Below are 27,677 nucleotides of genomic sequence, written 5' to 3'. Positions count from 1 at the left end.
AAAGTCTAAAATCTATGGCTTACAACCCGAACTACTTTACGCATTGAAAGTGTCCCTCATAGTAGATGGTGAAAGGCAAACTTTCTATGAAAAAGTCAGCTCAATAATTATGTGAACACAAAGCCAAACTTACAGAGAATACCTCTGGGAATAATCCACACAGAAGAGTCAAATAATCAATAACAAGGACCTACAAGAAGTAGACCACAATAACCAAAACAGGATCAGGAAAATAAAAAAAAAAAAAGTACAAAGCCCAAGAAAACATCAAACCTGATTGAGCAACCCATCATGACAGGGATTAAATCAAACCTTACAGTTATACCATTAAATATTAATAGTCTTAATTTATCCATCAAAAGACACATGTTAAAAGGGTAAATTGGAAAAACTGACTTTTCTATCTGCTGTCTTCAAGAAACCCACCTCAACACTAGAGACAGACATCTCCTTAATGTGAAAGGATATTCATAGCAGATAGAAATAAGGAACAAGCTGTTCTTGCTATATTAAATCTCATGAAAATAAACTTCAAACCAAAAGTAATCTAAATGGACAAAGAAGGCCACTTCTTACTCATCAAGGGACTGATCCAACATAAGCACATCACAATCATAAATCAATCTATATACATCAAATACAGGTGTATCACAGTTTACAAAACAAAACCTACTTGACAACAAAACAGAAATAAAGACCAGTACCACCATAGTTGTTGACTTAATACTCCACTATCATCAATAGACAGATCATCCAAGCAGAAAATCAACAGAGATATAATAGAGCTCAACACCACCACAGATCAACTAGACCTAATGGATATCTACACAACATTTCACCCCAATTCTACAAAATATGTATTCTTTTCAGCAGCCCATGGAACCTTGTTCAAAATTTATTACATGCCACATCCGAAAGCCTGCCTTCATAAATCCAGGCAAATTGACATAACTCCCTGCATCATGTCACATCACAATACTTTTGTAAAATTTCTAGAATTTAATGATAATGTAAACACATGTTACCAAAACTTATGGAACACAATGAAAGCAGTCCTAAGGGGAAAATTCATAGAGCTAAAAGTCTTCATAACAAAGACAGAGAGATCCCAAATCAATAACCTGACCATCAACCTAAGTGTTGGAAAATAAAAAGAATCCAGCCCTAAGAGCTCCAGATGGAAAGAAATAATCAAGATCAGAGCAGAAATTAATAAATTGGAAACTAAGAAAACATTTAAGAAAATTGATGAAATGAAGAGCTAGTTCTTTGAAAAAATAAAAAGATTGATAAACTGTTGGTCAATTTGATCAAACAACAAAAAAAGTCTCAAATTAGCAAAATCAGCAATGAAAAGGGAGAAGTCACAGCTGACATCAATAAAAATGGAAGAATCATGAGGACATACTTCCAAAACATCTACTCACAAAATTGGAAAAAAAAAATGGAAGAAATGCATGAATTTCTAGACATGTATAACCTAAAAAATCTAAACTCTAAGCAGATTAATCTCTTAAGCAAACCTATCACATTCATCAAGATTGAAAATGTAATTAACTGCCCCCCCCCCAAAAAAAGAAAAGTCCTGGACCAAATAGCTTTCAGGAAAATTTTATCAAACTTTCATTGAAGAAATGAAACCACTTTTTCTCAAACTATTTTGCATAATTGGAGAACAGGGAATCCTCCCCAACTCCTTTTATGAAGCTAGCATTACCCAACTACCAAAACCAAAGATACACTGAAAAAAGAAGGTATAGGGCTATGTCCCTGATAAACTTAGATGCAAAGACCCTGAACAAAATCCTGGCAAACTACATTCAACAACACATCAAAAGCATTCTCCACTTGGATCAAGGAGGTTCCATCCCAGGGATGTAGGGATATTTCAACATATGTAAATCAGTCAACATAATGTACCACATAAATAAACTTAATTACAAGAACCAAATTCCATTTCAATAGATTCAGAGAAGGCCTTTGACAAAATACAACATCAATTCATGATTAGAATACTGGAAATAATAGGCATCAAGGGTTTATATCTCAAAACAATAAAAACTATATATAAAACACCTAAAGCTCAAATAATACTTAATGGGGAGAAACTCAAGGAATTCCAATTGAGATTAGAACATTGCTCTTCAATATAGTACTAGAAGTACTAGCCCAAGTAATAAGACAAGAGAAAGAAATAAAATGGATTCAAATTGGAAAGAAGTCAAGTTAGTCCCATAGCCTAATAATATGATCCAATACATAAGTGACTTAAAAGTCAAAACTTCTAAAGTTGAATCATTCCTTCAGTGCATTGACAGGATACAAAATCAACATACAAAAATCAGTAGCCTTTCTATATGTAGAGGAAAAATATGCAGAGAAAGATATCAGCAAGGCTGTTCCATTTTCAATAGCCACAAAATAATTAAGTACCTTGGAATAACACTAACCAAAGATGTGAAAGACCTATGTAATGAAAACATAAAAACACTCAAGAAAGAAACTGATGAGGACTTGAGCAAATAAAAAGACCTCCTATGTACTTGCATAGGTAGAAATAATATTGTGAAAATGTCAGCTATACCAAAAGCAATATATAGATTGAATGCAATACCAATAAAAATTCCAGCATCATTCTTCACAGAGATAGAAAAAAATGATTTCAAAATTCCTATGGAATGGTAGTAGGCATCAGATATCTAAACATAAACACAGCAAAAGAAACACCTCTGGAGGTATCACAATATCTGATCTGAAGTTATATTACAAAGCCATATTAATAAAAACAGCATGCCTCTAGCATAAGAAAAGAAAGATAAAGCAATGGAATAGAATTGAAGACTCAGACCTTAGGTCAAGTAATTACAGCCACTTTGTCTTTGGAAAAGGTGCCAATAATGTAGACTGGAGAAATGACAGTATGTTCAACCAATGGTACTGGACTGACAAAAATCAACTCCAAATTGATTAAAGACCTCAATATAAGACCTGAAACTTTTCAACTACTGGAAGAAAAAAAAAAAATAGGAGGACCTTTTTGTGATATAAGAGTGGGGAAGAACTTCCTGAATAATTCCCCAGTAACCCAGGAACTTAAATAACCTCTTAACCAATGGGATCTTGTGAAGTTTAAAAGCTTTTTCACAGACAAACATACCATAAGCAGAGCCAATAGATTGCCCATGGAATGGAAGAAAATTTTCATAGGCTATACTATTGACAGAGGCCTAATAGATAGGTTCTACAAAGAACACAAAAACTATACAATGCCAGGCATGATGGAGCACACCTTTAATCCCAGTACTCAGGACACAGAGGTAGGAGAATTGTTGTGAGTTTGAGGCCATCCTGAGACTACATAGTGAATTCCAGGTCAGTCTGGGATAGAATGAGACTCTACCTTGAAAAACAAAAACAAAAACAAAAACAAACAAACAAAAAAAATGGTAGTGAACTGAACAGAGTTCTCAGAGGAAGAAATAGAAAAGACTAATACACACTTAAGAAAGTGTTCAACACGGACAGCCAACAGAGATGGCTTAGCAGTCAAGGTGCATGCCTGTGAAGCCTAAGGACCTAGGTTCTATTCTCCAGGTCCCACGTAAGCCAGATACACATGGTATCACATGCATCTGGAGTTTGTTTTCAGTGCTTAGAGGCCCTGGAGCACCCATTCTTTCTCTTTGTAATAAATAAAAATAAATTCTTTTAAAAACATGTTCAACATCCCTAGCCATCAGAGAAATACAAATTAAATTAACTATAAAATTCTACCTTGCTCCACCAAGGATGGAAATAATTTAAAAAATCAAACAAGTGCTGACAAGTATGGGGAAAAAAGAACCCTCACTCACTGTTGGTGGAAATGCAAACTTGTATAACCTCTATGAAAATCAATATATAGATTCCTGAAAAAGATATGAATGTAGAACTAATAACAGACCCAGTTATTCCCTTACTGGGCACTTACTCTAAATCTTCCATGCTTCACAGAGATACTTGCTCAACCATGTTTATAGCTGATTAGTTCATAATAACTAAGAACTGAAATTAACCCTGATGGCCATCATTGGATGAATGAATGAAAAAGTTGTGGTACATATACACAATGTAATTCTACTCAGAAGTAAGAAAAAATTGATATAGCAAAATTTGAAAGGAAATAGATGAACTTAGAAGAGATCATCTCAGTGAACACACACAATCACAGAAAGACGAATGGTGCATGTTCCCACTCACCTGCGGTTCCTAACCTGGATCAGCTTGAGTAGCTGGTGTACCAGATAGGGTAACTTGAGGCCCAGACAATAGGGCTGGAAGGGTTTGGGGGAGGGAAAGGAGAAGAGGATGTTCTGGGAAAATAAACCCCAAACTAAACCTAAAATGAACTGGTACCATAGAAACCTCCTTGAAGGTAGACTAAAAGACATAACCTTTAACAGGAATATAAGGGCCCAAAAAGTAGGGACCTGCAGGGCTGGAGAGATTGCTTAGTGGTTAAAGTGTTTGCCTGCAAAGCTGAAGACTCCCAGTTGGATTCTCCAGGACCATGTTAGCCAGATGCACAAGGAGGGATGTACATCTGAAGTTTGTTTGCAGTAGCTGGAGGCCCTGGTGCACCCATTCTCTCTCTCTCTCATAAGTAAATTAAAAAAAATATTTAATACTTTTTTTTTTTTAAAAAAGAAAGGACCTGAAGAGGTTGGCATGAAGCCTAACCATAAAAAGATTTGGTTCTGACCTGTAATTTGTAGTGCCAGAAATAGGAGCTACCCACATGAGCTGTTGTTTGGAGAGACCTACGACATTCCCAAACCAAAACAGGCTTCTAAGACTTCCGGTTAAGATGGCAGCATAGGTACCACGCCAAAGCAGCCTAGGGGGGGAAAAGACGAAAAAACTCAGCAAAATACACACTTTTACTAAAAAGTGAGGTGTATAGGAAATTGAAGTGGCAGCAGAGAAGTAGAAGAGTTCCAGAGCATCCAGAGCCCGCACAGGCGGGAAAAGCGGCTCCGGCAGCTCCGCCAACCGCCGCTGCCGCGGCGCACCAGAAAGCCGCCAGGCTCGGCTCCAGCCGCAGGAAAAGCCAGGTGCAGGAGCTTCCCCTCACACCACGCTCTCCGCAACTCGGGAAACGTGAGGGGAGAGCGGCAGCGAGCAGTGGACGAGCAGACCGCGAGGTAGAAGAACACGTGGAGCAGCGAGAGAACCAGAGCATCTGCGGCTCCCTCCCCTCCTCCACCGCCTGAGCCCAGCTCCAGCGAACAGAGCAGCTGCCTGGGACCCGGCCACACTGACAAATTGGGCTGACAGTGGGACCCAAGCAGGAGCAGAGTTCGGCAGCAACATCAGCGGCTCCAGCACTGGTAACAGCAGCCCCAGCTGCAGCAGACCCAGGAGTGGCAGCAGCAGCTTCAGGGGGAGCAGCGGCAGTGGACACAGCAGCAGCAGCTTCAGCAGCAGTGGTGGCTCCAGCAGTGGCAGCTACAGCAGCAGCAGAGGAAGCAGCAGCGGTGGGTCCAGCAGCAACACCTTCAGCAGCAGTGGCTACAGCCCAGCAGGGGCAGCTTGAGCAGCAGCAGTTCCAGCAGCAGGGGTGCTGATCTGCAGGGCCACACTTGCCAGGCTCGGTTGGCCCCACAGGAAAAGCAAGTGCCCAGCTCCAGAAATCAGAACAGCAGCCCAACGACCCAGGCAGCAACTTGACTGAGACCAAAATCACCCAAGGTAACTGGGATTGCACCAGGGAAGGGATTCACTTGGTCACAAGCTGACTTGGAAATCTTAACCTTTTTGTTGATAGAGGATCTGGTCATTATAATAACTACTCTTGCATACATACTTGGAGCTATTTTTGATTGAATGTGTACAGTGTTTAGGTAAATTTTAGAATCTACCTGTATTTTATTCCACTTAGCCTGCTTGAATACTCCTATAGCAGGGAAACTCAACCCCTAAGAACATCTTTGTAGATACTCTGAGAGTCTTAAGAGCCACACCTAACACCTTAAGGTCCTACCCTGAAAATATATTACATCAAATCAATTGATACAGCTAAGAATACACAGCTAGCTAGAAAATCCAAGCATTAACGTAATCCAAGATGCAAAAATATATACATTATAACACAAGAAACACTAAAAAGCAAGACGATATAAATCCACCTAAAAGTATTAATGCATCAGAAATGTCCTCCAGTGAGAAAGAGTTAGAGGAAATGCCTGAGAAAGAGTTCAAAAGAATGATTATAAATATGTTCAAAGAGGTCAAGTAACACATGAAAACAATCAAAGAAGAAATCAAAGAGGAAATCAAAGAGGAAATCAAAGGAATCAAAGAAGATGCAGGGCACCAATTTAATGAAATAAAGAAGGCAATACAAGACATAAATAAGAAAATAGAAATAATAAAGAAAAACCAGTCAGAATTACTAGCAATGAAGAACACAGTTAATAAAATAAAAAACTCTGTAGAAAATCTCACCAGAAGGATGGATGAGGGAGAGGACAGAATATCTAAGCTAGAAGACCAGGTGGCAGACCTAATACAGTCCAACAAAGAGAAAGACAAACTTATAGAAAAGTATGAGTGGGAATTTCAAGATATTCGGGACACTATGAAAAGATCCAATATAAGAATTCAGGGCATAGTAGAAGGAGAAGAACTCCACTCCGGAGGCATAGTAGGCGTCTTCAACAAAATCATAGAAGAAATTTCCCCCAAATTGGGAAAGAGGTGCCAATGCAGATACAGGAAGCCTTTAGAACCCCAGCCAGACAAAACCCAGAAAGAACCTCTCCTCGCCATATTATAATCAAACTTCCAAACACACATACAAAAGAAAAAATATTGAAAGCAGTTAGAGAGAAAAATCAAGTTACCTACAAAAGCAAGCCAATCAGGACTACAGCAGATTATTCAACACAAACTTTTAAAGCCAGAAGGGCTTGGAGTGATATATTCCAAGTTCTGAAAGACAACAACTGTCAACCAAGGTTACTTTATCCTGCAAAGTTATCAATTCAAATAGATGGAGAAATAAAGACATTCCATGACAAAAGCAGGTTAAAGGAGTATTTGAAGACAAAACCAGCTCTACAGAAAATACTTGATAGAATCATCCATGCTGAAGAAAAGGAAAAGCACACATATAAGGAACCTAGAAAAAACAAGCAATACTCAAATACTAGTTAACAGAAGAGAGTACAGGTAGAACAAGAAACACCCACACACAAAAAAATGGCAAACATAAATACACACCTTTCAATAATATTTCTTAATATCAATGGCCTCAATGCCCCAACGAAAAGACATAGATTTGCAGACTGGGTTAAAAAGCAGGATCCTACAATTTGTTGTCTCCAAGAAACTCACCTTTCTACAAAGGATAGACATTATCTTAGGGTGAAAGGTTGGAAGACGGTGTTTCAAGCAAATGGGCCTAGAAAACAAGCAGGGGTTGCTATCCTAATATCAGACAGGGTAGACTTTAGTCTGATGTTAGTCAAGAAAGATAAGGAAGGTCACTTTATATTGATTAAGGGAACACTCCAACAGGAGGATATTACAATCCTAAACATATATGCACCTAACATGGGGGCTCCCAAATTTGTCAAACAAACACTATTAGAACTAAGGTCACAGATAACACCAAACACAGTGGTGGTGGGTGACTTTAACACCCCACTCTCATCAATTGACAGGTCATCCCGGGAAAAAATAAACAGAGAGGCATCTGGACTAAATGAGGTCATAGAAGGAATGGACCTAACAGATATATACAGGACATTTCATCCAAAGGCTGCAGAATATACATTCTTTTCAGCAGCACATGGAACATTCTCTAAAATAGACCATATATTAGAACACAAAGCAAATCTTAACAAATTCAGGAAAATTGAAATAATTCCTTGCATTCTATCTGACCACAATGGAATTAAACTATAAATCAGTAGCAAGAAAGGCTATAGAGCATACACAAAATCATGGAAACTAAACAATACACTACTAAATGATGAACGGATCAATGAAGAAATCAAAAAGGAAATCAAAAAAATTATAGAGTCAAATGATAATGAGAACACAACATACCAATACCTCTGGGACACAATGAAGGCAGTTCTAAGAGGTAAATTTATAGCCTTAAGTGCCTATATTAAGAAATTAGAAAGGTCGCAAGAAAACGACCTAATGCTTTGCCTTAAAGCCTTGGAAAAAGAAGAACAAGGCAAACCAAAAATCAGTAGATGGGAAGAAATAATAAAGATTAGGGCAGAAATTAATGAAGTAGAAACAAAAAGAACAATCCAAAGAATTAATGAAACAAAGAGTTGGTTCTTTGAAAGGATAAACAAGATTCATAAACCCTTAGCAAATCTGACCAAAAGAAAGAGAGAAGAGACACAAATTAATAAAATCAGAGATGAACAAGGTAACATCACAACAGATTCCAGAGAAATTCAAAAAATTATAGGGACATATTATAAAAGCATATACTCCACAAAGTATGAAAATCTGAAAGAAATGGATGATTTCCTTGATCTATATGACCTACCTAAATTAAATCAAAATGAGATTAACCACTTAAATAGACCTATAACAAACATGGAGATCCGAACAGTTATCAATAATCTCCCAACTAAAAAAAGCCCAGGCCCAGATGGATTCACTGCTGAATTTTACCAGACTTTTAAGGAAGAGCTAACACCATTGCTTCTTAAGCTTTTCCAGGAAATAGAAAAAGAAGGAATTCTACCAAACTCCTTCTATGAGGCCAGCATCACCCTGATACCAAAACCAGGCAAAGATAGAACAAAAAAAGAAAATTACAGACCAATCTCCCTCATGAATGTAGATGCAAAAATTCTCAACAAAATATTGGCAAACAGAATACAAGAGTATATCAAAAAGATCATTCACCCTGACCAAGTAGGCTTTATCCCAGAGATGCAGGGATGGTTCAACATACGCAAATCTATAAATGTACTACATTACATAAATGGGTTGGAGGACAAAAATCACATGATCATCTCATTAGACGCAGAGAAAGCATTTGACAAAATCCAACATCCCTTCATGATAAAAGTCCTACAGAGACTGGGAATAGAAGGAACATATCTCAATATAATAAAGGCTATTTATGACAAGCCTACAGCCAACATATTACTAAATGGGGAAAAACTGGAAGCTTTTCCACTAAAATCAGGAACAAAACAAGGGTGTCCACTGTCCCCACTTTTATTTAATATAGTTTTGGAAGTCTTAGCCATAGCAATACTGCAAGAGACACACATAAAAGGGATACAAATTCGAAAGGAAGAAATCAAGTTATCATTATTTGCAGATGACATGATTCTATACATAAAGGACCCTAAAGACTCTACTAGCAAGCTGTTAGAGCTGATCAAAACCTACAGCAATGTAGCAGGGTACAAAATAAATACAAAGTAATCAGTAGCCTTCATATATGCTAACAACAAATACACAGAGGATGAAATCAGAGAATCACTCCCATTCACAATTGCATCAAAAAAAAATAAAGTACCTTGGAATAAACCTAACCAAGGAAGTAAAGAATCTATACAATGCAAACTTTAAAACACTCAAGCGAGAAATTGCAGAAGACACTAGAAAGTGGAGAAACATCCCTTGTTCCTGGATTGGAAGAATCAATATTGTGAAAATGGCAATCTTACCTAAAGCAATCTACACATTTAATGCAATCCCTATCAAAATTCCAAAGGCTCTCTTCATGGAAATAGAAAAAGAATCCAAAAATTCATTTGGAATCACAAAAAACCTCGAATATCTAAAATAATACTGAGCAACAAAAATAAGGCTGGTGGTGTCACCATACCTGATTTTAACCTATACTACAGAGCCATAGTAACAAAAGCAGTGTGGTACTGGCACAAAAACAGACATGTAGATCAGTGGACCAGAATAGAGGACCCAGATGTAAGCCCAAGTAGCTATAGCCACCTGATATTCGATAAAAATGCCAAAAATACTCATTGGAGAAGAGACAGCCTCTTCAGCAAATGGTGTTTTGAAAACTGGATATATATCTGCAGAAGGATGAAAATAGATTCTTCTCTCTCGCCATGCACAAGAATTAAGTCCAAATGGATTAAAGACCTTAACATTAGACCTGAAACTCTGAAACTGCTAGAGGAAAAAGTAGGGGAAACCCTTCAACATATTGGTCTTGGCAAAGACTTTCTGAATACAACCCCAATTGCTCAGGCAATAAAATCACAGATTAATCACTGGGACCTCATGAAATTACAAAGATTTTGCACTGAAAAGGACACAGTGAAAAAGGCAAAGAGGCAACCTACAGAATGGGAAAAAATCTTCACCAGCTATATATCTGATAGAGGATTAATATCTAGGATATACAAAGAACTCAAAAAGTTAAATAATAAGGAATAAAACAAGCCAATCAAAAAATGGGCTATGGAGCTAAATAGAGAGTTCTCAAAGGAAGAGATACGAATGGCATATAAGCATCTAAAAAAATGTTCTACGTCACTAGTCATCAGGGAAATGCAGATTAAAACTACATTGAGATTCCATCTCACTCCTGTCAGATTGGCCACCATCATCAAAACAAATGATCATAAATGTTGGCGGGGATGTGGAAAAAAAGGAACCCTTCTGCACTGCTGGTGGGAATGCAATCTGGTCCAGCCATTGTGGAAAACAGTGTGGAGGATCCTAAAACAGCTTGAAACTGATCTACCATATGACCCAGCTATAGCACTCCTAGGCATATATCCAAAGGGCTCATCTCATTTCCTTAGAAGTACGTGCTCAACCATGTTTATTGCTGCTCAATTTATAATAGCTGGGAAATGGAACCAGCCTAGATGTCCCTCAACAGATGAGTGGATAATGAAGATGTGGCACATTTATACAATGGAGTTCTACTCAGCGGTAAAGAAAAATGAAGTTATGAAATTTGCAGAAAAATGGATGGACCTGGAAAGTGTACTAAGTGAGGTAACCCAGGCCCAGAAAGCCAAGCGCCACATGTTCTCTCTCATATGTGGATCCTAGCTACAGATGATTGGGCTTCTGCGTGAGAATGAAAATACTTAGTAGCAGAGGCCAGTAAGTTAAAAAGGAGACATCAAGGGTAGAGGAAGGAAGGGAAGAGGATACTTAATAGGTTGATATTGTACATATTTAACTACAATGAATGTAATGGGGAGGTAATATGATGGAGAATGGAATTTCAAATGGGAAAGTGTGGGGGTGGGGAGGGAGGGAATTACCACGGGATATATTTTATAATCATGGAAAATGTTAATAAAAATTAAAAAAAAAAAAACAGGCTTCTGTCAGAACACTTGATTAACCACTTGAGGTAAAAGGTAAAACTCTATTTCTAAAGACAACATATTTTGACAACACAGAACATGGAGAGACCTGGCTGGAATCTGGAAGGGTGCCAGTTCCCAGACAGCCTGTCTAGTACTGGAAAGTGCTTCATGAGCTACTGGGGGAAAGTGGCCAACAATGGTTTGAGCAAGCAGAGGTCTAAACTGCTCAGTAGAGCTGGGCAAGAAGTATTCACCAGTGCAATGGCAGCACACAGATTTGGTGGATCACCAATAGCTTTCTGATTGGCTACAAGATCCACTCAGTATAAAGGAACCCATAACCAGATCAGTGTCCTATGGAGGCAGCCCTTATACTCTCCAGTGTCAAGCTTCCACTAGTCTTTGGCTTAAAGAGGGGCTACATCCATCAAACTCTTCCCACATTAACAATGCTTATCCAGTTTCATCTACACTGACCTTTTACACTCTCCATTGGAGAATCTGTTTTCCTTTTTCAGAAACTAGTGACTCCTGAGGAGATAAAACCACTCCTCATATCTCAGTCAAGGTGAAACTACAGTGGGAGTGGGGAGAGGAGCAAGAGTGCTGCTTCCACAGTGAGCCTGGCAAGCAGTGCTATGGCAAAGGAGACAGACATTGAGGATACTCAAAACATAACAAAGCAGAAATCCAGAGGGTAATAAGAGCTCATCACTGAAGTAGACTTAAAACATACCCACCAAGGCTCAGGGAATTTTGTGAAAAAGGGGTTGGAAAGATGGTAAGAGCCACAGGTTGGTATATCATGCCCAGAGACACTGCCTCCCCCCACCCCACCCAATAGCTGACTCCTGCTCCCACAATGCATAACCCACAATCCCATGGTGAATACCAGCAACCCCACTGAGGAGGAAACCTTGTAGGATGGGGACAGGGAGGAGAGAGAAGATGGTACCAACACATGATGCATCCATACAAGTATGTCCTTAATAAGGAAAAAATAAATAAGTAAAAACTGGCTCACCCCCATGACTGGCAAGCATGCTTTGGCTTTTGTTTTCTATGACTAAATCTAAAACCACATGTTTTACTTTTTCAGTATCTGTAAGGAAGAGAGATCATCTTATTGAACTTGAATACACACATGGAGCAAACACTAAGGGGGCAGAATCATTACCAGTGAAGTCTATCATGGAAACTGGCTCACACTAGCTAAAAGAAAGTCTTGCATATTGACATTGACATTTAAGAATTTGTTTTCTACTATACTGAATTATTACAAGACAGTCACCAGGTTTTGCTTCTGTGGGTTGGTTAGATTTCTCTTCCTGCCACATGCATCTATTTTATTCTCATGTTCAGGCTGCTGGAGGAACTTCATTAAGGATATGGTGGTCTTGTGACCAAGGGAACTGAGGACCAGAAGTATAGCATAAGATAGCTCATAAGTGCTCCCTTACTGGTGGCATCCATCATATTGGCTCAAATTTACTGGCAGAAACACATATTGAGGTTAATTAATATAAAAAAATAGAGGTCTGTGGAGATGGCATAAAGTGCCATAAAGTGCATGAGTGTGCATAAAGTTCTTGTACTTGTTGAAAACTTGAATTTGAATCCCCAGCACCCATGTAAAAGTCAGGTATAGGGATGTGTATCTGTAATCCTGGTTTTGGGGAAGTAGATGCAGGAGAATCCCTGGGATTTGCTAGATGGCTAGTCTTGCAGAATTAGAGTGGCCTAGGAAACACAAGAAATCATGTCTCCAAAATAAATAAATAATAAAGTGCAGAGTAACTGAAAAAGATAACTACAGTCGACTTCTGTCCTCCCTGTGACCTACACACATGTGTGCCTGTATTCATGTGAATATACACACACATATTCATATATATACTTACACATACAAAAATTACTAATAAAAGATAACAATGGAATATGGACATAGATTCTCCTATAAAGTGGTGCAACAAATTTCATGACAGTCATGGGAGGATATATTTTTTGTGAAGTGGAAAATTAATGATTAAAACAGTAATAAAATATGCAACACAGTATATGCAAAGCAGTCATATAATGATAAGGTTCATTTTGAAAGATCAATTCAGCCACAGTTCATAGCTCCACTTAGAGTGTTAGCTTTAGTGTTGAAAAGAGGTAGGTGACAAAATTGTTTCTATTGTTTTAAACCTTTTACACTTCTCATTTTTAGTAATGTTTCAGTGGAATATTTCAGACAATGTAATGATTACTTTGACGGTTAATTCTCGTTTTCAACTTAGCTTGATCTACACCTTAGGGCATGACTATGAAGGTGGCTCCAGTGATTTTAGCTGAGGTTTGAAGACGCACTCTGAGTGTGGGTGACATCCTTTTGTGGGCTTGGCATCGGGACTGAATAAAAAAGGAGAAAATGAACTGAGCACCAGAACCAACACCAGAATTGATCTCTCTGCCCCTAAAGTGGACATGGCATTGACCTGCTGCTTTAAGTTCCCAATGCTGTTATTTTTCCATTGAGAAGGACTGAATCCCTTATTTTATTTTATTTTTTTTCCAGGGTAGGGTCTTGCTCTAGCTCAGGCTGACCTAGAATTCACTATGGAGTTTCGGGGTGGCCTCGAACTCACAGCAATCCTCTTACCTCAGCCTCCTGAGTGCTGGGATTAAAGGCATGGACCACCACACCCGGCTTGAATCCCTTTTCAAACTGTGAACCAAAATCAATTCTTCCCTCCAGCATTTTCTCACAACATTGAAAAAGTAGCTAAGACCAATTACCAAATTGACAGTCTATTTCCATCCTTTTTCTTTTTTGTTCGACTTTAAACCATTGTACAGGTTTAATCCAGTGATAATCAAATGAAATTCCAAAAGGAGTGGATGAACACACTATAATCTATAATGTTTTGAAAAATATTTGAGATAATTGATAACTGTCAATTCCAGAAAAATATTATAATGAAATCTCATAAAATTTTATATACTATTTTTGTAATAATTTAATATTACTAGCATGTGAGATTGATTTAACAACAATTAATAACTTTTAACATTGATATGTAATGTGCTCATCTCTGAGGGAATATGGTAGCAAAATTATTATAGTGACATTTTTAACAGAAATTTTGTTTTTTACACCAAATCTGGATTGTTCATCTTCTTCATTGTGCATGGAGATAATCTGACAGCCTCATTTTATGACAAAATATGTTGATTTAAACTTGCAAAATTATGATAACCATATGCAAGTATATATAAAAAGAGCATAAATTATTACTACAATCTAAATAAATCACAAAATAATGCTAGTCCTACTACTCTTTCTCAGATATACAGTTACACATTTTTTGTTGTGGGGTGCAAATTAAAATTTTGGCAAGAGTCAGCATGATCTTGTGAGAGTACAATTCTAGGCTAGGCTTCAAATGAATCACATAAAAATGAGAAAGTTCAGAAACATATAACTAGAGTGGCATATCACTGGACAAAGAAGACTAAACTGGTTGGGTGTGGAGGTACACACCTTTAATCCCAGCACTTTGGAAGCAGATGTAGGAGGATCACTGTGAGCCTGATGCAGGCCTCAGATTATGTAGTTAACTGCAGGTCAGCCTGGAGTAGAGCAGTATCCTACCTCAAAAAAACAAAAAACAAAAAGCAAAATAAAACAACAACAAAAATCTTTTACTGCCAGCCCTCAACTATGTACTTTAGTCCACCTATAAGTAATAATGTAAATACTTTTCAAGCTGTGGAGTTCTAATTCTCACAGCTTTCGTAAAACTAACAATAACTTTTATATATTTTAACATGTGCATGAGCCAATTGAAATAATATGCATAGAAAATTTCTTCACGCTTGGGTTTTAATCTGATACTGCTATCAGCAAGATGAAAAATTCATTTTACCTTGCAATATACTCAATCACATCATCAAAATTTTGGACTTTTTGTAACATGCAAAAAATACATATCTTCTAAGCCTGTAAAAGTGCAAAGATTTTGCTACTGGTGTTCACAAAAATTTATAGTACTACAAAACAAATTGTGACTGGAGGCACAAAACCCAGCACATTATTTTACCTCTATTACCTCTAAACTTTTCAGCATAAACCACTTATTCTTTCTTCCTTCAAATAAGATTTGAAATAAAAAGAACAAATTTTCTTTACTGAGTCCATACACAAAGCACACAAATTTAGTTGTTGCAAGTCAAAATTTTCTATTGATTGACATCATAAACTCAGACATGATCAAACTTTGATTTGCAGTGACAGTACACTTAAATGTCCAGATTTATTTGCCCATTAAGCTTTATTAATTATTATTCTACAACTAATGATGATATATTTACATGTATATATATATGTATGTATATGTGTGTATATACATATATGTATATATGTATATATAAGTATGTATGTATGTGTGCCTATATCTATATCTATATCTATCTATCTATCTATCTATCTATCTATCTATCTATATATATATATATATATATATACACACACATGACATAGGCACTCAAGTTCTACCACATAGCAAGTTCCTGGCCATCCTGAGCTACACAAAACTCTCTCAAAAAGAAAAGAAACTGGGCTGGAGAGATGGCTTAGCGGTTAAGCGCTTGCCTGTGAAGCCTAAGGACCCCAGTTCGAGGCTCGGTTCCCCAGGTCCCACGTTAGCCAGATGCACAAGGGGGCGCATGCGTCTGGAGTTCGTTTGCAGAGGCTGGAAGCCCTGGCGCGCCCATTCTCTCTCTCTCCCTCTATCTCTTTCTCTCTGTGTCTGTTGCTCTCAAATAAATAAATAAAAAATTTAAAAATTCTTAAAAAAAAGAAAGAAAAGAAACTGTTTTGAGGGAAAAAAATGTCACTGAATCAATGTTTTGGTTTGTGGTTCATGATTTTTTAGAAATTTGAGCTTTTATTTATTGACTTTTATTATAATAAGGGACACCTCTGATTCATTTTAAATGCAAAAACAAATGCTTAACTTTCCATAATAACTGCTCCTATTAAGCTAAAATAATTTTCTACTATGCAAGTGTTTAGTGTTAGTTAAAAGTAATGAAGGAGTGCTCTACAAGGAAAGCATTATAATTAATCTTTCCTTTAACAGAACTTAAATTAATAACCATAATTAATATACATCATATTTGTCTGTTCTATTATACAAAAATGGACACCCATATCCTCTTGTTGTTTTTGATGAGATGAGCTAAAGAATTCCTCCAGAGGATTAGTTTGCCCAATGTGCTTTCACATGATAAAAACAAATTGAAAAACATCACAGTAGAAAGCACTTTTAAAAAATGTATTAGCAATGTTCTTAAAACATTCTAGAAGTCACTATGGGAGTTTTTCCTTCAAGTTACTGTGCATAAATCACTTTGCATGCTCTCCGAATATCAGAGGAAGAGATGTCAGCAAATAGCTTCCCAAATACAAGACACTTTTGTAGTTAAATATCTCATTTCTGCATGAGTGGGTATGAACTTGTGTGGATTTACTAGGCATTTCCAGTCTATGTGGTACAATAATAGATGTGTAAAATTGAATGTTATCAAATTCAGATAAGAGACAAGAGTAGTATGATAATTATCAACAAATGTAATACATTTGTGTTCATTTTTATTATATCCAAGCTACTAATTAATAATGTCTCATATTATTTTCTTCTTTAAATTATTGTGGTTTTAACATATATTTAGATTTATATCACTCTGTTATGTGTACTTATATGTGCTCAACTGTTTCATTATCATGGAAATTCTATAAGTTAGTTATGTGAATTTTGTTTATAATGTGTGAAACTTGGGCACAGAGTAATTGGGTAACTGTTCCAAGACCACACAGCTATCAAATGGAACACCTGACATATGACTCTCACCTACTAACCTCCAGAGCTTCTGGTCTAATTACTGATCCTCTAATTATGACCTCAACTAAAAGGTATACCTGGTAACTAATTATTTCATATTTTATTCATTGCTCATCCAATAGCTGTGCCACAATATTCATTGAGTCCTGAAGACACAAGGCAGAAGTGATTGTCTATGAAATTGAATCTCCAATTTCAAGATCAAGTGTTCCCATAGCTGGGTGATGAGATACTTACCATTTTCTGTAAAGAAATGACTAAGACTGTCATGTATACAGTTAATATAAGCTAGTTCAGTGCAAACGAAAAGCAAAACTGGAGGTCCTTTTATCAACACACAAACTGAAAGTTTCCCCTAGAAGGGAACGACAGCTGTAAAAACCTATCCTGTACTTTTACCCAGAGCTTTAAAAATATCTTGATTATCCTACAAATAGGAAAGGTAGTCATATTTTCATTTTATAGGAAGAAAAATTGAGACAAGGTGACATTTCATTTCAGGAAGGTTACTCAGTAAATTGGTAGGAAAAGTTTCCAGCAACCTATAAAACAGTCAGAACAGAAAGCAAAATGGTCTCTAGCTCCTGTAGAGCACTAGCAGCATTCATAGCTGGACTTTCAGTAATTCATATTTGTGAATGTCCATGCTCAGTTAGCAGGAGACCATTGAAGAGTTAGAGAGATTACATTGTATGACTTCTAAGTACTAAGGCTATCCCTCCCAGTCCCCAGTAAGGGCTCCCTTTTATTATCTGATATTTATAATTTTGTTTTACCACTTGAAGTCATAGTTATGGCTAGGGATGGGAGGAACAGTGTGAGAAGGGAAGTGTAATACAGTAATGATAACCAATATTAATAATTTACACTTGTGTAAATTCTCTGGAAGGTTGGTTTTTGAAGGAAAATTTGAATTAGCTGGAGGTCAGTAGAAACACAAAGGGGAGTTTGCTCAAAAGAGGTAACATTGAGCCAAGGCCCAGAAGGCAACATCCAAGGACCCAGACATAAACTGATTCATTTTTGTTCTATATAAAAGAGAATCAACTTGCAAGCAGACAAGCCTAATTAATATTTATTAGATGAGAAGGAATAGTTATAATAATTTTAACTACAACAAACAACTTATATAGTACTGTAATATTTAATGCATAAAGCAAAAGTTTCTATTCAAAGTGTAAATAAGATTGGGCAATTGAGCTTGGATACACATAAGACCAAAGCCAGTGGCTTCTAAAGGAGAATGAAAGAGAGAAAGATGGCTCAGCAGTAAAAGATGCTTACTTGCAAAGCCTGATGGCAAATTTGATTACACAGTACCCACATAAAGCCAGATACACAAAGTATTGCATGCATCTGGAGTTCTTTTGCAGTGGCAAAAGGCCCTGGTGCACCCATTCATTCTATCTCTATTTCTTCCTGCAAATAAATAAATAATATTAAAACATAAAGCATGTTGAACCAACAATGTGTAGGTCCATACAAAGTAAGGATCCATGTGCTCATAAAACAGAAACTATCCTCCAAAACGCCTGAGGTCCTATAAGATGTACTTTGGGAACAAAGTCTAGATATGGAGTAAAATCATCCATCAGAGCTTTTCTTCTCTGTAATTCTTTAAGGCAATGAATGAAAAGATGATGTGACATGATAGGAGAAGCTTTGGATTGGGAATTTATCCTGCAAGAGTAGAGAGAGTTTTTTCTTGTATTATCCTTTACTGGAAATGCTAATGTTTTAGGAAGTTACAGCAAATATGGTCATTCAAGACCACCAAGTACCAAATCCTAGGCACTAGGATATCATGCTCTATAAATTGAAGGGCATACGTGTCTTCATCATGAATATGGAAAAAGGGATGAATCAGTTCGACAGATCAGTGATCCACTAAACCTACCATAGACATGCCTTCTAGGGTGGGTTCTACCTCATTACCCATTGGTGGTGGAATTACCAAATATCAAGCAAGTTCCTTAGTTTGTTACACATGCCTAATTGTTTAGAATAGTCATAGAAAAATTTCCTTTATTTCTGGAATAACAGCATGCTTAAGAATTTGAAAGATGTGTGAGGAATGGAGCACAGTCAGCAAAGTTTCTTTGCTCACTTTAGAGAGAGACTCAATCTCTAAAGAAAATGTTAGAAAGAATGGTAAGCTGGGCTGAGAAGATGGCCCAATGGTTAAAGGTGCTTACTTACAAAGAATAGTAAGTGGAGGAATTTCTCAACCTGACCTCTCCTCCCTCAGACTCTAGCAATCAGATTCTGCTCTCAGTGATCAGCAGGAAAACAGTTTATTTTAAAACCTTTCAGGTTCAGTATTTTAGAATAATGAATATTTATAGAATTTAACATTTTAGATAAATAAAACTCTACCTGTTATATAATAACTGGAAATATTGTATATCATTTTGTACTTAGAAGAGAAATATACTGGTATGAGAGCAAGATACCAAGTATATTTATACAGCATAACATACAGAGTGATATTTAGATATGAGATCTTTGGATTTTTCATACTTTTTGAATAAAGATTTTTTAAGTGGTATTTTTATTTATTTATTTGAGGGGAGAGAGAATGGGTGCACCAGGGCCTTCAGGTTCTGCAAATGAACTCCAGATGCATGCACTACCTTGTGCATCTCATTTACGTGGGTCCTGGGAAATCAAACCCGGGTCCTTTGGATTTATAGGCAAGTGCCTTACCACTAAGCAATCTTTCCAGCCTGATTCATACATTTTCATCATATTTATTTTATAAAATATAACTCCAATGTAACTATTAGTTTGACATTCTTCTTGAACATTTTATTTCAATAGAGATTGTCATTTTTTTTTTCATCTTAAATTTATGATTTTTCTTTTTCAAGGCAGAGTCTTGCTCTAGCCCAGGCTGAACTAGAATCCACTATGTAGTCTCAGAGTGGCCTTAACTCACAGCAATCCTCCCACCTCTGTCTCCCTAGTGCTGCGATTAAAATCATGTGCCACTCCTGCCCACCCCCACCAACAAGTTTATGATTTTTTTTTTTCTTTTTGGTTTTTTGAGGTAGGGTCTCACTCTAGCTCTGGCTGACCTGGAATTCACTATGGAGTCTGAGGGTGGCCTTGAACTCACAGTGATCCTCCTACCTCTGCCTCCCAAGTGCTGGGATTAAAGGCATGTGCCACCATGCCCAGCTTAAGTTTACGAATTTTTAAAGATGTTGTAAAGGTGTTGTTAAATTTGTAAACAGTATTAAATTGATCTCAAAATTTTTGTGTGTGGGTTATATTACAGGATGGGTTTTCTTTACGATCCACATTAAAAAAAAAGTTTATTTTATTTTATTTTATTTATTTTTGAGAAGGGGGAGAGAGGGACAGAGAGAGAGAGAAAATAAAGTAGATAGAGAATGGTCATACCAGGGCCTCTAGCCACGGGAAATAAAACTCCAGATACAAGTGCCCCCTTATGTATCTGGCTGAGGTGGGTCCTGGGGAAACAAACCTCACTTCTTTGGCTTTGCAGGCAAGTGCCTTAAGTGCTAAGTCATCTCTATAGCCCAGATCTTGACATTTTTTTTTTGCCTCTCCTTCCATTGATAAATCAGTAAAGACAAGGCCTTACATGTTAACTTAGAGATAATACTACTTTAAGAGTGAGAGGTGGTTGATATTTGTGAGAAATGTTTTAACATATATTACAGGTAATTCCTATTAGGAATCAGAAGGACATAAGCCTTAACTCATCTTTATACAAAAGATGGACACTATTTTAAGGTGAAAGTTTGGAAAATTGTGTTTCAAGCAAATGGGCCTAGAAAACAAGTAGGGGTAGCAATCCTAATATCTGACAGGGTAGATTCAGACCAACATTACTTAACAAAGATAAGGAAAGTCACTTTATATTAATGAAAGGAACACTCCAACAGGAAGGTATTACAATATTAAACATATGCACCTAACATGGGGGCTCCTATTAAGGTTACATATAACACCAAACACAGTTGTAGTGGGTGACTTCAATATCCCATTCTCATCAATTGACAGGTCATCCCAGAAAAAAATAAACAAAGATGCATCTGAATTAAATAAGGTCATAGAACAAATGGACCTAACAGATACCTACAGAACATTCCATCCAAATGCTGCAGAACACACATTCTTTTCATCAACACATGGAACATTCTCTAAAATAGACCATATATTAGGACTCAAAGCAAATCTTAACCAATACAGGAAAATGGAAATAATTCCTTGCACTCTATCTGATCACAGTGGGATCAAAGTACAAATCAATAGCAAGCAAAGCTATAGAGCATACACAAAATAGTGGAAACTAAACAATACCCTACTAAATGATGAATGGGGCAATGAAGAAATCAAGAAGGAGCCGGGCGTGGTGGCACACGCCTTTAATCCCAGCACTTGGGAGGCAGAGGTAGGAGGATCGCTGTGAGTTCAAGGCCACCCTGAAACTCCATAGTGAATTCCAGGTCAGCCTAGGCTAGAGTGAGACCCTACCTCGAAAAACCAAAAAAAAAAAAAAAAAAAAAGAAATCAAGAAGGAAATCAAAAAAATTCATATAATCAAATGATAATAAGAACACCACATACCAAAAGCTTAGGTACACAATGAAGACAGTCTTAAGAGGGGAATTTGTAGATTTAAGTACCTACATTAAGAAATTAGAGCTAGGTGTGGTAGCTCACATCTTTAATCCCAGCACTCGGGAAGAAGAGGTGGGAGAATCACCATGAGTTCAAGGCCATCCTGAGACTACATAGTGAATTCCAGGTCAGCCTGGACTAGACTGAAACCCTACCTCAAAAACAAACAAACAAAAAAAAAAAAAAAAAAAGAAAGAAAGAAATTAGAAAGGTTGCAAGTAAACAACTTAATGCTTCACCTTAAGACCTTCGAAAAAGAACAAGATAAACCAACAATCAGTAGATTGGAAGAAATGATAAAAATGAGAGCAGAAATTAATCAAATCAAAACTAAAAATCAATCCAAAGAATCAAAGAGTGACAATTGTCTACTGCTTAAAGTCCAATCTAGAGCAATGAATTGTTCAAAACCTTTCTGAACAAAATTCAGCAGACAACCAGAAAAGACCAAGCTCAATGTCAAGCACTACAAAGACAAGGAAGTAGACTAAAGAGCAAGTGGGCCTCAGGAAACCTGCCCATGGTTCAAATTATAAGAACCAAAAGCTGATGTGATAGGAGAAATAATGAATCTTTTACGTTATTTATTAGATTGTGTATTCCTATTGAGGTTTCTTTTTTTTTTAACTGGACTATATCCACACATCCTTCTAGTTATTACGCATATAGCTGAGGCTTAGTAGTCATAAAAGACATTTTAAATGCTGAAATTTTTTTTTCTTGGTAATTGTTCTGATGTTAAAAATGAGCAAGCAGTCATTTTCCCACTGTAGTGTTGTATGTTTTTCTTAATGACAGGGCTATATTTACTAAGTGTTGCCTGGTAAGTACAATTTATTAAATGCATTAACTAATAGTTTGTCAAATAACAATAACCATGTCTTCCTAAAATTGGTGTTCACAGCCTTGTCAAGCTCTTCCAAAAATAAAATGACTTACTTCTGCTTTTCATTGAGTAAAACAGCTCACACATTATCCTTAGACAGCGAGATCATGAACTGTATTTATGCCACAAAAGCAAAAATCATGAAGGAAATAATTTAGCAGAAGCAAACACCACTTTCTTCATCTTTGCTTTCCTTTCTGCCTGTAGCATTCACAATGCAACGGTTATATTGTCAAGATTCCAGTAGATTCTAATTCATTTTCCCTCTGTTACCCTAGAGCCTAAAAGCAAATTCCCAACAATACATTAAGGGCATAAAACAATTCTTGAAAGAGTTATTAGAAAAAGTTGGAGACTGGGAATTATACTTATCAAGTTGCATGTGAAGAAATGTCCTTTGTGAGATCTCCAAGGAACCTTATATGACTGTTTGATCCACTGTGCCTAGGATTTGTCAGAATGCAGCATAATTCCTAGATTCAAAAAATGAGTGCTCACTTATCATGCAAAACTGGTCCCAAGATGGACCAATTTGTCTGCAGTTTATCTTCCTTTCTAGGTAATTCAACTAAATGGATTTTTTTTTTCCCAAATAAAGGCTGATGCTCAGCCTCCCTCTACTCTCCTTGTGTGTATTTAATGAACTTAGCTGTGAACATGCCTTCTGTTTTTCCTCAGCTTCTCCACAAAGTTACTGAGTATCAAAACAAGCCATATTTAAAGTTGTGTTATTCAGAAGGAGTATCAAGATAATTCAGGTTTAAAATCTACTCAAAATCCATAACTGCCATGTTCTACCCTTCCCTTGATTCTAGTTATAGGATGTGCTAAACAATAATAAAGTGGGGTTTGACTCCTATTTCTTTTATGCCTGATTTTCAATAAAGCTTCTAACACAGGGCACAATTAGCTAAGAAGCAAAAAGCAGAAGAGAGAAGCAATAAATATCAGAAACATAAAAATACCAAAAATATTCTGTAGTGTTGGAGAGATGGTTTAGCAGTTAAAGCACTTGCCTGCAAAGCCAAAGGACCCAGGAACCACATAAGCCAGATGCAGAAGATGTCACATGCTTCTGGAGTTCATTTCCAGTGTCTGGAGGCCCTAGCTCACTTTCTCTCTGTCTCTCTCCCTCCCTCATTCCCTCCCTCCCACTTTCAAATAAATAAATAAAAAGGATATATTTTAAAAAATCTTTTTGAAATTGTTTCCTATTAGACTCAAGCCTATTCTCCACATTTCTTTTAAATAAAGTTCACTTAAGATATTCCAGAGGGGACATTCAAGTGGTATTCTATTATCACACTTTGTCATTCTATGTGTTCTAACTCTAGCCATTTATGATGTTGCCTAACGAAATACTAACAGGAGAAACAAAGGGTTTTTCAAGGTAGAGTTTTGCTCTAGCCCAGGCTGACCTGGGATACACTATGTAGACTCAAGGTGGCCTTGAACTCACAGTGGTCCTCCTACTTCTGCCTCCCAAGTGCTGAGATTAAAGACGTGCACCGCCATACCTAGCTAAAGTCCTCCATTTGAAGTTTCCCTTTATATTTTTAAGTTTCATCTTGCTTCTCCTTCCTTTCCACTAGTAGTTATTTCTTTTAAAAATGGAGGGGGGTGGCAATGAATTAGACATCTCAAGTTATACTGGGCTATTTGCTTGGAGACAAAAACATTTCCACATACTTTCCACTGTAATATAATGGAATCAGACAATCACAATTTTAAGAGTTCTGTAACTCTCATTGCTCTAGTGGTTTTCCAAATATTTTCATTATGTGATAGAAAATGGCTTTCTGCTCAGTACACCAGATAAATCTGACCATGAAGTTCCTTTCAGGGTAACTGAAAGGTGTTGGTCTGTGCTTTTATTAGTCTATTTATAGAATGATGGCTAAGCCCAACATTACCTTATAACCCATGAATAAATTATACAGTCATATCTAAAATCTGAAGTCTTGACCATTTGAGAAATTAAACGATGTTACAGCTTAGCAATTTGCCTTCACAATTATCTCACTTTTAAAGAAGAAAATGTTATTATGCAGTGACCCCTCCCCAGCCACAGACAATTATCTTTACTCTATAAAATCTGAAATTCACAATGTATGACTGAGCTAGGAATCTCCAGATCTGTACTCCTTTAAGACTTGGGTGTAATTTTGCCCACCCTCATGTTCTATTATGGGTCAGAGAGTGATCCGTGGCCTGAGGTAGACAGTGTATACAAATCTTTCCTACTTGAAATAGTTCTCTTTCTTACACTTCAATACTACAGTTTTCTTTTCATTGAGATCTTGGTTGTCCTTGTGAATTAAGAAAAGACAAAGTAGTAAGATTGTAAACATTTGTAACAAGGAGAGGAACTTCTAACCATTAAATCAACTGTATTTCTTACAATTGATTTCAGCCTAATGAAGAAAAGAAAGGAAGCAGAAGTAGTTTAGAGCTTGATATAGTCTTTATGGTTTCTGTGACCCAGATAAGTTACTTTGTATATTGAGTCTAATTGTCCTTTGAAAACTTGTTCCAAAATTTAAGCAAGATTGTGCACACACACACACACACACACACACACACACACACACAGAGAGAGAGAGAGAGAGAGAGAGAGAAAGAGAGAGAGAGGGAGGAAAAAAAGTGTATTCATGCACTTAGTAGCTATTTTCTTCTAGATTCCACAAGTGGGATGAATCTGAAATCATGGGCATTCCTTTGTGAAAATGGTAGAGGATAGTGAATACCAAACTAGGATATGGAAATCCTTATTAATACATGAAGCACTCCAAGAGTGAAACTGAGGGCTTGAATCAGCATCTCACTGAAGAAGACACATAAATAGCCAATGGGCACAGGAAAAGCAGCTCAGCACCACTGCCCATAACCACACAGTAAGTACCATTTCACAACTGTTAAAATGGAAACAGGAAAGGCAGAACGGAGAGGGGAACAGTGGGAAAGCAAAGGTAAGGAACATACTGTATGCATGAAGGATGCTGAGAACTTAAAATCTTATACAGCTGGAGGAAAAGAAAAGTGGAAAACAGTTTGGTGACACATCAAAATATTAAACATTGGGCTGGAAAGATGGCTTAGTGGTTATGTACTTTCCTGTGAAGCCTAAGGACCCTGGTTCAAGGCTCGATTCCCCAGGACCCACATTAGCCAGATGCACAAGTGGGTGCACGCATACCCATCTGGAATTCATCTGCAGTGGCTGGAAGCCCTGGTGCACCCATTCTCTCTCTGTCTCTCTGTGCCTCTTTCTCTGTCTGTCACTCTCAAATCAATAAATAAAAATAAACCCCCCCAAAATTTTTTTTAATGTTAAACATTGACTTCTCATGTAATAGAGTAATATCACTTCTAGGTATATACCCACAAGGCAATTACAGACATGCATTCAGACAAACACATACATGTTCACAACAGCACAACTCATAGTAACCAAATTGTGGACATAACCCATCAGTGGAAACTATAACCAAATTTTGATCTATCCACATGATGGAATGCTGTTCAACCATAAGAAGAAATGAAATTCTAATTCTGATACAAGCTGCAACATATAAGGATTGTTAAAACATTATGCTAACAGGAGATAGATACAAGATGTTATATATTGAGTGGTTCCATTCATATCAAACATCCCAGGTATGCACATTCACACAAAGAACAGTTTGGTGAATGCCCGGGACTATGAGATGTGTGTGGGGGAGGGCTGTGACAACATAATAACTAAAGCTTTTCTTGGGTGGGAGGTGATAGCATGCTTTGGAGTTAGAAATGAAGTTTACTCAACCTTGTGAATGCATTGAGCACTATACAGACTTGAAGTTTTATACATTGTGGTAACAATTTTTCACACGTCATAAAACAAAACAAAGACGGCCTCATTCTCCCTCCCCCCCCCCCCCGCCCCAACCAGCCTTGAGAGGCACCAGCTGTCAACAGCGGTCAAAGTGCAGCTGCTCAGCACAGCCGCAAGACACGCTGTGAGCGGACGTGTCCCGGTGAAAGGTGCCAGTGCTTCTAATCCTACAGCTGCAGGTTTCCCTCTGGACTGCAGTCCCTGCTCCAGAACCATCCCGCGGACCTGAAAGGAGCCCTGAGGGGCAGGGGACATTCTCTATCCCAGAGGAGGTTTGAATCCCGACAACAGCTGAAGTAAAGAACGGGGAAGCCCACTGGGGACACAGCTCTTCTCCAGGGGGGAGGCTGCCCTGGGAGGGAGTCTGAGCAAGGTTCGCTAGACAGGGCAAGGAATTTTCATAATTAGTGCCATTGCTTGGGCATTTGCTGTGGTTTCATTGGTTACCTATTCTTGCTGGTGGTGAGATTCCTGCAGACGGAACCCTGCTTCCTCGCGTACCATCTGTGTGAGAGGTGGGCACGTGTGGAGGAAAGCTTGCAAACTGGGACTTTGCTTGGTTTGCGCTTATGCACGCCCCTTTCCTAGCAAAGCACTCAGCAACTTAGGACACTAGCTGCATCAAGCTGCGTTCATGCTCCGCCATAAACAACAGGGACTTTGACCTGTCGATCCATGGCAGCACTTGGGAACTCACCACCGAAGGCGAGTTCCCATTCAAACACATCCCAGAGGAACACCCAGAAACTAGAGGCAAGGGGCCAGTCCATCCTGTACTGGTTTGGGGTGCATGCATAGTAAGGCAAATTGTGTCCACTGAATGAACTTTTACAGAAAATTCCCTATTTGCGATCTTATACTGATGAATAATTGGAAGTACATATAATTAAAATGAAATGTCTCTTGAGTAAAGACATTCACCGTGAACAAAGGCTCACATAATCTAAGCTGTTTAATCAAAACAGAAAACCACCCATAGCCCACTCCTAGCAGCCAACCCTTCCTCCTGCTGGATTCATAAAAGAAAGCCCCATGGAATTGCCACT

This window comes from Jaculus jaculus, chromosome 10 (assembly GCF_020740685.1).
Source record: "Jaculus jaculus isolate mJacJac1 chromosome 10, mJacJac1.mat.Y.cur, whole genome shotgun sequence".
Lineage (NCBI taxonomy): Eukaryota > Metazoa > Chordata > Mammalia > Rodentia > Dipodidae > Jaculus > Jaculus jaculus.
The sequence above is the reverse complement of the archived record's forward strand: the minus strand, read 5'-3'. Positions refer to the sequence as shown.